Source organism: Podarcis muralis, chromosome 5 (assembly GCF_964188315.1).
Source record: "Podarcis muralis chromosome 5, rPodMur119.hap1.1, whole genome shotgun sequence".
Lineage (NCBI taxonomy): Eukaryota > Metazoa > Chordata > Lepidosauria > Squamata > Lacertidae > Podarcis > Podarcis muralis.
In genome coordinates this window covers 66,702,579-66,716,222 of record NC_135659.1, presented here as the reverse complement: position 1 = coordinate 66,716,222, position 13,644 = coordinate 66,702,579, and positions in this window count along the sequence as shown.

Sequence of the window (13,644 nt, the reverse complement as noted above, 5' to 3'; positions counted from 1 at the left end):
TCAAAGTGCTGTACATGGTTCTCCCTCTCCTCAGGACACAAAAGTTGTTTAAGCAATCAACCTCAAAATCCCAGACCTGGATGCTATTTTCGCTGGTTAAATCCTGGACATGTCCAGGAAATTCCGGACATATGGCACCTCTAATTTTATCTGCACAGCAACCCTGTCAGATAGGGTATGCTGTGATGTGGTCACCTAGTAAGCTTCTTGGCCAAGTGGAGATTTGAACCCTGGTCTCCCAGGTACGAGTCTCACGCTCTAACTGCTTATATTGCACTGGCTCTACAGTTTGAAAAACGTTGAGTTTGAAAAGTACTGTGCTGATAGCCAAAGCCACTTTCTGCAATACACAATTAATAACATATGGAGAAGCTTCCAGTTCCATCATTTGCTGGACTGCAGTTTAAAGCAGAGGTGGGTAACCTCAGGCTTGGGGTCCAAATGTGGCCACTAGGGCTCTCTATCTGGCCATTGGGCTTCTCCAAGGCTACAACCCCTCCTCAGCCACACACTCTTAGCAGCCCTGCTTCATTGAGCATTTTTGACAGGCAGGAAAGTGTCATTGTCTAATAATGCCTCTTGGCTGCTGGGAGACTGGGAGACTGTAGAAACTAGTCTCCTGTACTAAGGTGAATTTTAATTTGTTGCTTTACCTGCTTTCACCCTGGCCCACCAGGGGGTTGCCCAGATGGAAATGTGCCCCTCAGTCTGCAAAGGAGTCCCCCACCCATGATATACAGTTGTACCTCGGGTTACAGATGCTTCAGGTTACAGACGCTTCAGGTTACAGACTCCTCTAACCCAGAAAAAGTACCTCAGGTTAAGAACTTTGCTTCAGGATGAGAACAGAAATTACACGGTGGTGGCACGGCGGCAGCAGGGGGTCCCATTAGCTAAAGTGGTACCTCAGGTTAAGAACAGTTTCAGGTTAAGAACAGACCTCCAGAACGAATTAATTCTTAACCCGAGGTACAGGGAAGTTGATAGCATTCTCTTGCTTTCCAGGCCAGGCCTCAGAAGACAGCCATATAAGTATGTCTGATTACGGCAGTTCTCAGGTTATTTCACAAACTATCCCCCTGCGCTTTCTTCCTCAGCTGTTTTTCTTTGCAAGGCTTCTTTGAGCAAAGGCTTATGGTGATACATCTTAATGAACAGAGCGATCCACTTCCACAGGTGCTCTTGCCATTTCCGAGTGCTTCATTGACCTCTCTAATACCCCTCTCTCTTTGATGTCTGTCTTAGGAGTGCAGGGAACCTTTAGAAAATGAAATGCTAAAGCTAACCAAGCTTTGAACTTACAATAAACTGTGGGAAAATGGAATCGATCCCACAGCTTGATGAGTCAGTAATGAAGAGTCAAGTCTCACACCACTGAGTGTCACCTTTCTGATGTCTTCATTGTCTTCATCTGCATGGCAGGAGGAGGTAGCGGAGCTGCTGAGGCCACAGCAAATGGACTGCTTATTATTCCCTTCCCACAGGAGTCCTAAAGGCTAAGCCCTTTATTTGCCTCAACACATCCAAGCAGCAGGGAGGTTGTGAGGATGAATGCATTAAAGCCTGTAGCACATCATGTTAAAACGGCCAAACTGGAGGCGGAATGTGTTATTCTCAACAACACCAGGTACTATTTACATCCTCCTAACACAGGGCAGCACTGGAATGGATTGGCACATCCTTAGTTCTGTCAGCTCAGATATCAAATCTCAGGTTCGGCTGCAGATGCATTCCGGCCCGTAGACTGGTGTGAGGTTTCTAAAGCACTATTTAGGAACAGCATTCCTTTGGGTACTTTCCAACGAATATCCTGTCAGAGGCAAAGCAATAAATCCTGTGGCAATCTGTGGTCTTTCATATGTTATTCAGGTACAACTCCCATAAGCCCAGACCACTGGCCATAGGAGTCAGAGTCCAACCGCATTTGGAGGGTCCCTGATATCGACCCTTCCTGTAAATATTCTCTGCATTTCCTAGACCTGTACAGAATCTGTTTCTTTGTCATGCACAGTCTCAAATAGGGGAGGTTGAAACCTGGGGTAATTAGACAGTCTGATCAAGTGTAAAAAAAAAAAAAGAAGTTTCTAAATAATACAGCCTCTTCTCTAGCTCATTTTCTGGATTATTGCCATCCCTTAAATGTCATTAACCCCATTCCTGTAAAATATGCACACGGCTCCCAAATGGACCAAAACAGAATGGACATTTTCATCTCTTTTATATCTATAGTATGATGAGTCCATTTCTTTGAAATGCCAGATTTTTCCTACTGCCTGTCTGCCTAGGTGTGATCGTGGCTCTTCTTCTCCTTGTCTGCGGGGAAAATGAATATTGCCCCAAGCAGCATTTGGGAAAGTTACTGTCTCTCTGAAGAGAGTTATTAGTTAATATTTGAGCAGAATTCACTAATAATAAGCCCCACAAGATACTCTGAAAAACGCTGCTGCCTCAATTGCTAGCTGAGAGAAATTTCTCTAATCTTTCAGAGGAGAGAAAAGGGATGTGTATGCCTTCCCCCAGGAATATGAATGATTTTTGACGCTGGTGCTGGAATTTGGAGGAGGTTTAAGGATGTTAAACTCACTCATGTGAAGATGGCTGGCAGAAGATGCCATGTAAGTCCCACCTGAGACAGTGTTCTCTGTGATGGGGATGGAGCAGGGCCTGCCCTACTGTTAGGCAGAATGGCAACAGAGGAGTTAGTTACAGATCCAATGCTTTCAACTTTACTATACATCACAGGGGATGTGGTGCCCCTGCTCATTTCCCCTTGCTTCTCACATATCTCCCAAGTAACGTTTGATAAGAGAAATTAACAAGCCAATGCAATTCTGGGCTGCATCAATAGGAGTATAGCATCTAGATCAAGGGAAGTAATAGTGCCACTGTATTCTGCTCTGGTCAGACCTCACCTGGAGTACTGTGTCCAGTTCTGGGCACCACAGTTCAAGAAGGACACTGACCATCTGGAACGTGTCTAGAGGAGGGCAACCAAAATGGTCAAAGGCCTGGAAACGATAACTTATGAGGAACGGCTAAGGGAGCTGGGCATGTTTAGCCTGGAGAAGAGGAGGTTAAGGGGTGATATGATAGCCTTGTTCAAATATATAAAAGGATGTCATATAGAGGAGGGAGAAAGGTTGTTTTCTGCTGCTCCAGAGAAGCGGACACGGAGCAATGGATCCAAACTACAAGAAAGAAGATTCCACCTAAACATTAGGAAGAACTTCCTGACAGTAAGAGCTGTTCGACAGTGGAATTTGCTGCCAAGGAGTGTGGTGGAGTCTCCGTCTTTGGAGGTCTTTAAGCAGAGGCTTGACAACCATATGTCAGGAGTGCTCTGATGGTGTTTCCTGCTTGGCAGGGGGTTGGACTCGATGGCCCTTGTGGTCTCTTCCAACTCTATGATTCTATGATTCTATGTTTGCCCACACCATTAACAAGTGACCTCTGGCCACTAGCTTGGCCTTGCTCCCAATGCCACAGAAATGGTTTTTCTGGAGCATTTGTGTGGGGTTTTTTTGGGGTGGGGGTGGGGGAGGAGTGGCAGAGAGAAGGTTGCCTTTGCAGAAGTATGGTGGCTGTCATGTGTTTGTGCTTGCAGACATCTTTTACCCAACCGTAGCTTCAAATAATGCAACTTCCAGGACATTGGGGGCAAATCTTGATACCAGAGTGCTGATTTCTTTTTCAAAAATACAAAATTATTTCATTTTTTTCTTTAATAAGCAAGGGGGCAGCCAGGGGCAGGGGAGTCCTCCCAGGGCACTGGAGCCCTGACACCTGCCTGTGCATGCTTCATAATGGTGCCAGCCCTTCTTTTGGAATGTTATCCCCTCACAAAATTTGCTGCATGAAGGGCAGAGTGAGGCCATGCCTACCGCCTCCATAACACTACTGTGCCGCCCTGACCCCATCTACACTTTGGGAGAAGGTTTGGAGCGGAGATTCTGCTCAATTCATCTAGGACAGGTTCTCCCTACAGGTTCTCCTGCATGATCAGGGTTCTGAATCCCCTGGGAGGAAGAATGGACATATGCACATAGAGAAACCTTCTCCTTTCAGACCTCCCATCCCAGTGTCTCTCAGTGAGAGGGGCTTGTGGGAATGTGATGGCAGGGCCAGGGCCAGCAGGTGTGGGCCTTCCCCAATGTTGAACCCATGAGAATAAAATGAGACTCTAGAACAGGGGTCAGCAACCTTTTTCAGCTGTGGGCCGGTCCACCATCCCTCAGACTATGCGGTGGGCCGGACTATATTTTGAAAAAAATATATGAACAAATTCCTATGCCCCACAAATAACCCAGAGATGCATTTTAAAGAAAAGGACACATTCTACTCATGTAAAAACACGCCGATTCCTGGACCGCCCGCAGGCTGGATTGAGAAGGCGATTGGGCCGCATCCGGCCCACGGGCCTTAGGTTGCCTACCTCTGCTCTAGAACTAACCCCTTGGTCCACCTAAGACCACTTTGCTACTAGTATAGAAGGTGCCTGTATACTCTTGGCAAAGTGTGTGTAAAATCTCAGGCAAGCTTAATGTGATTTCAAACGCTACATTTGCACCATGTTGTAATTGAGATACCTGAGAATATAATGAGAGATAATACAGCATTGTGGCCAGCTTGCTACTAAAATGTATCATGTAAAATGCCCTGCAAACAATCCAGGTACATTTCCTTCTTCCTCAATAATGGTCATATTGGTTTCAGTTCCTTTGGAGAACCACCTAGCCACCTAGATATTATGTTTTGTTTTGTTGCTGATAATTCTTGCTGCATCAGGTTTGAAACCAAGCTGATTGCAGTTGGTTGAAAAACCAAAAACAGTACCGCAGAAACATATTTGGCAAGGTGTGCCACACTTACCTGTTTATCGCTCTTCCAGTTTCCCAGCACTAAATGTGACCTGCAGCTTGGACAGGATTTCCTGCTGCAGGCAGAGGAGTAGTGCAGGTCTTGACCTTCTCCGAATGTAATCCAGCGTGATTCCTTGGAGAGTTAGGATTAGCACTGGCAGCATATGGATGAGCGACTCTCATGCTGTTTATTTAACAAGAACAACAGTGCATTCTGGGAAGGGTGAATGAAGAATCTTAGAACTTAAGCAACATCCCAGAGATGCTGAAGAAGTGGATAGGAGAGAAAGGGCACCGATTTTTGGAGCTGGCTTTTTAGAAGTTTCTCCTTGTGCGCGCGTGTGTGTGTGTGTGTGTGTGTGTGTGTGTGTGTGTGTGTAACCACTGATGGTGGATTTGTGACTGGAATGCATATGAATATTTCACTTCATTTTAATGCATTAAAACAAGGATACAGGACTTGAGGTCCTCCAGATCTTGGCCATAGCCAAGATGGCCCATGCTCAGCAATGACAGCAACATATGGGGGGCAATGGGTTTTCCATCTCTCCATTTAATGCTCAGGTAGACCTTAATTTGAGACAGTATAATTAAAAGGCTAAATGCTCCAGTGCCTCTGGGCATGTGCAGCATACCTTTTCCTAACCATTTTGATTTGCTGGATCCAGGGGTTAGGAAGGTTTCTGCATATAGCTTACTCCCTCCCCCCACAAAAAAAGCCTCATAGCAATACTATCAGTAAAACCAGTTAAAGACAAACATTAATATATATAAGGGGTGATATGATAGCCATGTTCAAATATATAAAAGGATGTCATATAGAGGAGGGAGAAAGGTTTTCTGCTGCTCCACAGAAGCGGACACGGAGCAATGGATCCAAACTACAAGAAAGAAGATTCCACCTAAACATTAGGAAGAACTTCCTGACAGTAAGAGCTGTTCGACAGTGGAATTTGCTGCCAAGGAGTGTGGTGGAGTCTCCTTCTTTGGAGGTCTTTAAGCAGAGGCTTGACAGCCATATGTCAGGAGTGCTCTGATGGTGTTTCCTGCTTGGCAGGGGGTTGGACTCGATGGCCCTTGTGGTCTCTTCCAACTCTATGATTCTATGATTCTATGATATATATATAAAATCAGTGATAAACTAAAAGCAGATTAAAACACACGTCCACATTCAAAGTTTAAGGTTGGGCCCTAGGTGAGCTTGAGAAGGAGAGGGCATTCTGTAACCAGATGTCATCGCTGAAATTCCCTTTCCCTGTCACATGGCACTTGGTAGAGGCGCCCAGAGAAGCATAGCCTTCAGAGCTCTGGATTGGCAGCTAGATGAGTACATTCAGATGCACCAGTGACTGTGGCTGGTCATTCAACTAATGATTCTGGTCACTTCCAAATGACCTTTTTTATCGAGCTTTCATCTCGATTAGCTTGCACAAAGTTCACAGCAGGTGCTGAGGATCACCAATGAATCGGGTGAGCTTGCTGTGTGGGAAAAAGTGATCGGCTTTTAATCACAGCAGCAGGGAGTGAGGCAAAATGGAGGGGAAAGGGAAATGTTCAGAGGGGATTGGAGAAGGTATGGTTTCCCTAGAGAGCATTGTTTTTCTTTATTTTAATTTATTCTACTGGGGGGGAAATCATTTCTTATTTCCTTTTAGTCTTTGGCCCTGTCGCCTTTCATCTTTGGCCCCAACTGCATTGGAATGTGGCCGTTGGACGGTCAGCCATGTTTGAATCCAGCCCTCAGGCTGAGGGAGGTTACGTAAAGTTATGCCAAGCAATTGCTATCTCACAACTTCTCATTTTCCTGACACTTTTCTTACTCCAAAGACTTTGAGTTGTTTGAAAGTGTGATTTGTTTTGAAAGCAGGTATGCTCCTCAAGGGAGCAAAATCCACTTTAATTCTGTGACCTAAATTTGCTGGTATGCAATTAAATCTCACCTGCAAAATGGTCTAGAAGTGCCTTCTGTTTCTAGTGATATATGGAGGCCGCTTACACACACACACACACACACACACACACACACACACACACGTAGGTGTGTGTGCTGCTTGTATTCAATTATTGATGGACTTGTCCGTGTTAGTTACTTTTTTTGGAGGGAGGAACTGAGCTGGAAACTATAATTGACAAACCTTTTGCTGAACTCAACAGGCAAATATTACACCTAAGAACATAAAAAGAGCCTGCTGGATCAGGCATGTAGTCCAGCATCCTGTTTTCAAAGTGGCCATCAGTTGCCTATGGGAAGCCCCTGAGCAGGACCTGAATGCAACAGCACTCTCCCCTCCTGTGGTTTTCAGCAACTGGGATTCAGAAGCATATTGTATCAAGCCACTCGTCACCTTATCCTCCATGGATTCGTCTAATCCTCTTTGAAAGCCACCCAAGTTGGTGGCCATCACTCCTCCTGTGGGAGCAAGTTCCATAGTTTAACTATGTGAAGAAGTACTTTCTTTTACTTGTCATGAATCCAGCTTCATTGGATGACCACAAGAGAAGTGGGTGAGACTATATTTACACTGGATCATGGTGCGTTAGAAACCACACACTGACTGACTTCCCAGACCCAGACCTGCAGACCAAACACCCACAGAATCTTGCCAAGCTTCAGGATTCACACCCAAGTCCACCATTTCATCCAGATAGTTTTCTGGCTGTACATTTACCTTGTACAGTGGTACCTCGGGTTACATACGCTTCAGGTTACAGATTCCGCTCACCCAGAAATAGTGCTTCAGGTTAAGAACTTTGCTTCAGGATGAGAACAGAAATCGTGCTCTGGCGGCACGGCGGCAGCAGGAAGCCCCATTAGCTAAAGTGGTGCTTCAGGTTAAGAACAGTTTCAGGTTAAGTACGGACCTCTGGAACGAATTAAGTACTTAACCTGAGGTACCACTGTATACTGGGCAGGAAAAAATTCACAAAGCCGATAATGGAACACCTTGTCCTTTCAGGCTCAGATGATTCTCTCTCTCTTGCCATTTTTCATTGGTCAGTGAAGAGTTTTCTATACTGGCAGGCTTTTGCTATGCCACATTAGATAAAAGTTTGAGAACTCTCTTCTCTTTTATCTGTCACTCATGCCAGTCTTTTTATATTAAATTGTACTTTATTAATATGTTTTGTTATGGTTGTGACTTTTACTTTATGTAAGCCACCTTGAGCAGAGGTTAAACCCCTAGAAAGGAGTAGAAATCTTACGAATGAATACATACATACATTTTAAAATAGTTGTGATTTCAGCTGAAGTCCTGTATGCTTTTTCACATAGCCAAACTACATAGCAGAGAGCCTTGGAATTATGTTATATATTATGGAATAGTTTACCACTCTGTTATAAGCCGCCCTGAGTTTTCTTGTACCCGGGAGGTAGACATTTAATAAACAAGAGCTGGAGATGACCCTGGGCCAGCTGTTGACTGCCTAGCAGGGGAGGAGGGGGCTTCTGCTGGGATGAGACTTTTGTGTAGAGAAGTAGCTTTCAATTGAAAAATGGAGAAGAAGATGTCAGCGAGGAAGCCGGCTGTTAAATCCCTTCTTTCAGGAGGAGATAAGCCAGGATCAAGTGGCTCCAAATCTCTTTATTTAAAGTGTATCTGGCAGCAGGAGGGATTCCAGCTGCTGGGGTTTGCTCTCATTTGTTTTATTTGCAAAGCGTGGGGTCCTGAGTGATAGAGATATTAAAAAATACCTGTGATTCTGCTGGATGCTGTGCAGTGAGCGGTGACAGATGTTATTTGCCGATTCCTGCAAATTCTCTCGCAGGGATTTGCAGAAATTGCCCTGTAATGCTGCTGGAAATGGCACCATTAGACACTGCGAGGAAATGGAAGGCCTCTGCTATGGATGGATTAATTCTCAGCTTGAGCAGGGAGGAGGCAGATCCATATCAAGGGGCAACTGTAGCATCTCAGGGTCAAACGACACTGTTATGCTAAATGCACAACGGGGAAGCATGGTTTTTCTTTTGTCTTCTTTAATTACAGGTGGAGAACAGCCCCCTCCATTTGCATCAGAACGGCAGCACCTAGAGAGGGGGGATTTAATGCTTCTGTCCTTAGTCACAGACCCAACGAAGTGCCCCACCCAGCTAGTTAACCTTAGGCAGCCTCCCTACACAGGCACCAAGGGGTTTTATTATCCTAAGACTCATTGCAGTGCAAATGGACAGTCTTCATCAGCACTGCATTTAGTGAAGGCAGGAATAAGCCTCTTCTCCTTGCATTCTGCATTTCCTAATAATAATAATAATAATAATAATAATAATAATAATAATAATAGTTTTATTTATACCCCACCCTAGCCAGCCAAGACTGGGCTCAGGGTGACTAACACCAGGTATAAAAACAATTGATTAAAATACAACTTAAAAACAAGATTGAAATACAACATTAAAATGCAGCCTCATTTCAGTAGAAACTCAAATCAAAAACTTTTGGGGGATGAAAACGTCAAATCTTCACCAAGGTCAACTATCCAGACTGGTCCTACGTGGGCCAGAAAAAAGCCAGGGAAGTCCCCAAATAGGAGTTCCATCACAGAAGGAGAAAGAAAAGAGGGGAAGGGGATCAAGTTGATTCCAAGCCAGGTGGAACAACTCTGTCTTCCAGGCCCTGCAGAAAGAAATCAGATCCTGCAGGGCCCTGGTCTCATAAGACAGAGTGTTTCACCAGGCTGGAGCCAGTGTTGAAAAGGCCCTGGCCCTGGTTGAGGCTAATCAGACTTTCTTAGGGCCAGGGACCTCTAGAGTGTTGCTATTTATGGACCTTAAGGTCCTCCGTGGGGCATACCAGGAGAGGCAGTCCCGTAGGTACACACACACACCAGCATTTGAAACTAAAGGGGGGGCAGTGGTGGAGGAAGCCACTTGGGTGGGGCGAGCCACCCATAGGGCTGTGGCACACTGCAGGGCCTCCGAAGTCTGCCTGCCTGCCTGCTTCCTCCCACTCAGCCGCCCTACAGCTGGGGGGAGGCAGCGGGCGGACTGTTTGGGCAGCACGGAGCTGGAGAGATGCGTGGCTTGGGCACGCTGCAGGTCCCACGGTGAGTGCCGCCCAGCATTTTGTCACCCCCCCCAGTGGTGACACCCAGGGCGGTCCGCACCCACCGCACCCCCCTTCCTCCACCCCTGGGGGGGAGAATGCCTGATAGCGATGGAATTAAAAACACCTCTAGCTTGTCCCTCCCCCTCATGCTAGGACAATGTTAGAAAAGGCATATCTCAAAGGCAAAACAAAAACTTGGACAGTGATTTAATTGTGGGCAGATGGAGTACATGAGGTCCTTCTTCACCAGTAGTATTTCTTTCCCCATACCCAACTATGGAAAAAACGTCCGAATGGACAGATTCTTTCATTTGCCTCCTGGCCTTGAGTAAAAGGCTGGATCTCGGCTAATTGTACGGCGTAGAAGTTGGAGGTGAGAATGATGAGAATGATCCCAAGGGGTTTCTTGCTTGTTTATGAATGCTCTCTGCCCTGAGTGCTGATATTTATGAGATTGGGAAAGAAAAATGGATAGGGTGGAAGATGTGAAAGATTTCCTTGAAAATTTATGGGTGCAGCTGATCTGAGAGTTCATTAATGCTCAATTCATGTCAAAATAACAAACCACACTTTTGAAATCGACCTGCGTTTGGGAGGCCTGTACAAAGGGTGGCCCCAGGCTGTATGAAATATGACAGCCATGTGTTGGAGCACACTAGGTGCTTGAAGAGACTCTGCCCTGATTCTGTGGTCTGCCTAAAGAATCCAAGACTCAGGCTACAATCCTGTATGCACTAAGAAGAGTAGAGAAGAGTTCGGATTTGATATCCCGCTTTATCACTACTCAAAGCGGCTAACATTCTCCTTTCCCTTCCTCCCCCACAACAAACACTCTGTAAGGTGAGTGAGGATGAGAGACTTCAGAGAAGTGTGACTGGCCCAAGGTCACCCAGCAGCTGCATGTGGAGGAGCGGAGACGCGAACCCGGTTCACCAGATTACGAGTCTGCCACTCTTAACCACTACACCACACTGGCTCTCTCTATCTCCTTGTTAAATAACAATTACAAACCAGGGAGTGAAAGTTGAAAGCACTGGGACTTCCTTCTGAGTACACATGTACGAGATTGCGCTGCCAATCACCTGTGTTTACTTATACCCAAAGCTGGTCCAAGAGCATTTTGACACCTGAGGCAAGTAGCTCAAGGTGGTGTCATGACGTCACATTTCACATGCAGCGCTGGCACCGATGGGTTGAGGCTCAAGTCAGCGCCTCTGCTCCCACCCAAGAAGGTATGCATCTTTAACAACTCAATGATGTCAGAAATCAATTCAGTAGCTTCTTCAACATTGCATTTCCATTTCAAGAAAATCTACAGCAGTTGTTTCGGCTTGCCACGCACCTGTCGAAGGTACAGCATCTTTGTTTGAAAAAGTATTGGCAAGTCATGTCCGCCCCACAACTCCGAAGACAGGCAATTAACGCGGGTAGATCAGCACTAGAATGGGCTGCTTAAGCAAACAGGATTTTGTTTTGTTGTTGAGCATTAATGCACCAGAGACAATGGCAAAGCATCAAACAATAAGTTAAAAAATAAAATAAAAATCTCCGCGGAGTTTCCCAGCAGGCAGCAGCATATCCTTTTGAACATTATGTCCCGGCCAAATTGTACACAGGATCTAATGAAACAATTGCAAGGCTTTATAAAATATTTAGGAAGTTCTTTATTGAGCTTGTTGCAGCTCAAAGCAAAGGCACGCTGCACAAAGGTCAGTAAGTGGTGCAATTTCTCAGAGACATTCTGTGATGAGAAGCTGCAGCACAGACTTAACTCGGTTGCCGTCGCTCTGCAAATGGGCCTTTGAAATCAACTTTAAAAATGGATGAAGAAAGTCCCCGAACCATACCGGCCCAAGATTATGTTTCGGAAGATACGTCACACAGGGTTGGAAAGAACATAACGGGTGTAAGAGGTCACAGGATTGCTGGTTTCTTATATCTCTAGGAACTTAACAATGAGCATTTTTAATGGTTCAATATTTTAAAAGGGGGGCTTATGCTAAATAATTCAGAAAGCTAATAAAGCTGGTATTACTGTGAAATGAACACGGCCTTCCCAAATAATTCAGTTTTACTTAGATATGACCTACAAGGTGGTACAGCACTATTCCCTCCCCACACTGCTTAGTTGAGCTGAAAAGTCAACAATATTTCTGCGACTGCTCATTTGAAAAAAGGCAGAGGAAAGATGCTCAGAGTGTGAGATATTCTGAGAAAGAAATGAGGCAATAAAACCACCAGTGGCCAATGTGGTGCCCTCAAGGTATTTTTGGAGTACAACTCACACTTTCCCTAACTGTGGATCCTGCTGGCTGGGGCTGACAGGAGTCTAATGCCCCCTGCAGGACACCATCTTGTTTGCTACCCTTGCAATAGACATTTTTAAAAATAAAGATTGCTAGATCAGAAGCAACTGAACAATTCATGCAATCTGTTCCCTTCCCTCTCTAGTCCCTAGCATGCTACGTTTCGGCATGCCAGGTCAAAATACTGCAGTGGCTCTTGGGAAATGTAGTTTCCCCAAGGACTATTGACATTGCAGTATTGCTGGATGGGATAATGTATTGGATTTGTAGGGTGCTATAGAAATTGGCTTTGCCTTGAAAATAAGCAGAGCATCTTCCCAGTTTTGGGAGGAGTTGTTTGGCTTATTTCTGAGCCAAAGTCAACATGAGGAAGCTTGTCATCTATGAGATTTAGCTGCTGCCGTTTTCTGCCCCAGCAGCTTTTATGACACTTGATGTCACTGCAAAGATTTGCGTCTGCTGTAGGACGGAAGTTGCTGGGCGTAGGGTTCTTGAGCTCAAGTCCTGCTTTCAGGCTTCCCGTGGGAATCTGGTTGGCCACTGTGAGACTAGGATGCTGGACTAAAGGAGCCATTGAGATGCTCCAGCAGGCATTTCTCATGTTCTCATGTCCCTTTCAATGAAGACTAATGCAGATAAAGCTTGCGGCCTCTGCTGCTTACCCAGCAAGGCAGAGCCTCAGCAATAATCTTCCAGGAGTGATGGCACTGCTACTTATGAAGGGTGAGGGGGGGGGGGACTGTACAGACTGTATCTGGCACTCCCACCAGTGCACCCACACAACTCCCATTTTGCCAACCCCTTGCCCCTCCACCTCACAGGAAGTGGCAGTGATGCTCCGGCCAAGAGGCTGTTCCTGCAGCCCCAGCCCATAGGACAAACCACTCCTGCTGCACCTTAAAACTTTTTTTGTTTTTACACTTGAATGCCTGCAGCGTTGCTCAAAAAATCCCAGCATCATTTGCAGAAATGTTGGTAGCCTTTTCCCCACCTGCAGTTTTCTATTTGTACTCTTGTGCTTGCAAGCTTGCTCTCAAGGAAGGAGGGGTCCCATTCCTGGTAGAGCAGCGGTGGGAGACCTCAGCTTCACAGGCTAAATACAGCCTTCCAAGCCTCCTTATTTATACCCTAGGACTCTCCTCAGGTGGGCCCATTAACTACGAACCCCAAAATTTGGGATCCTCTGCAAACCTGTGCCACAGTTTTGCTGATCTTTTTGCAGCGTTTTGCAGGGAAAACCCCACGTTTTGCTGTGCCCCACAAACTGAGTAATTTATACGTCAAACATGGGGTTTGTACTTAACATTACTAGGGGGCCTGCAGATTTTTCTTCCATTTTAGCAGGAGTTTTAATGCAAACCTCTTCCTAATCCTGGAGGAAGGCGTGTCCTACCACCCATCCCCTGAGCTGAAGGGTGGTGGGAACATGCC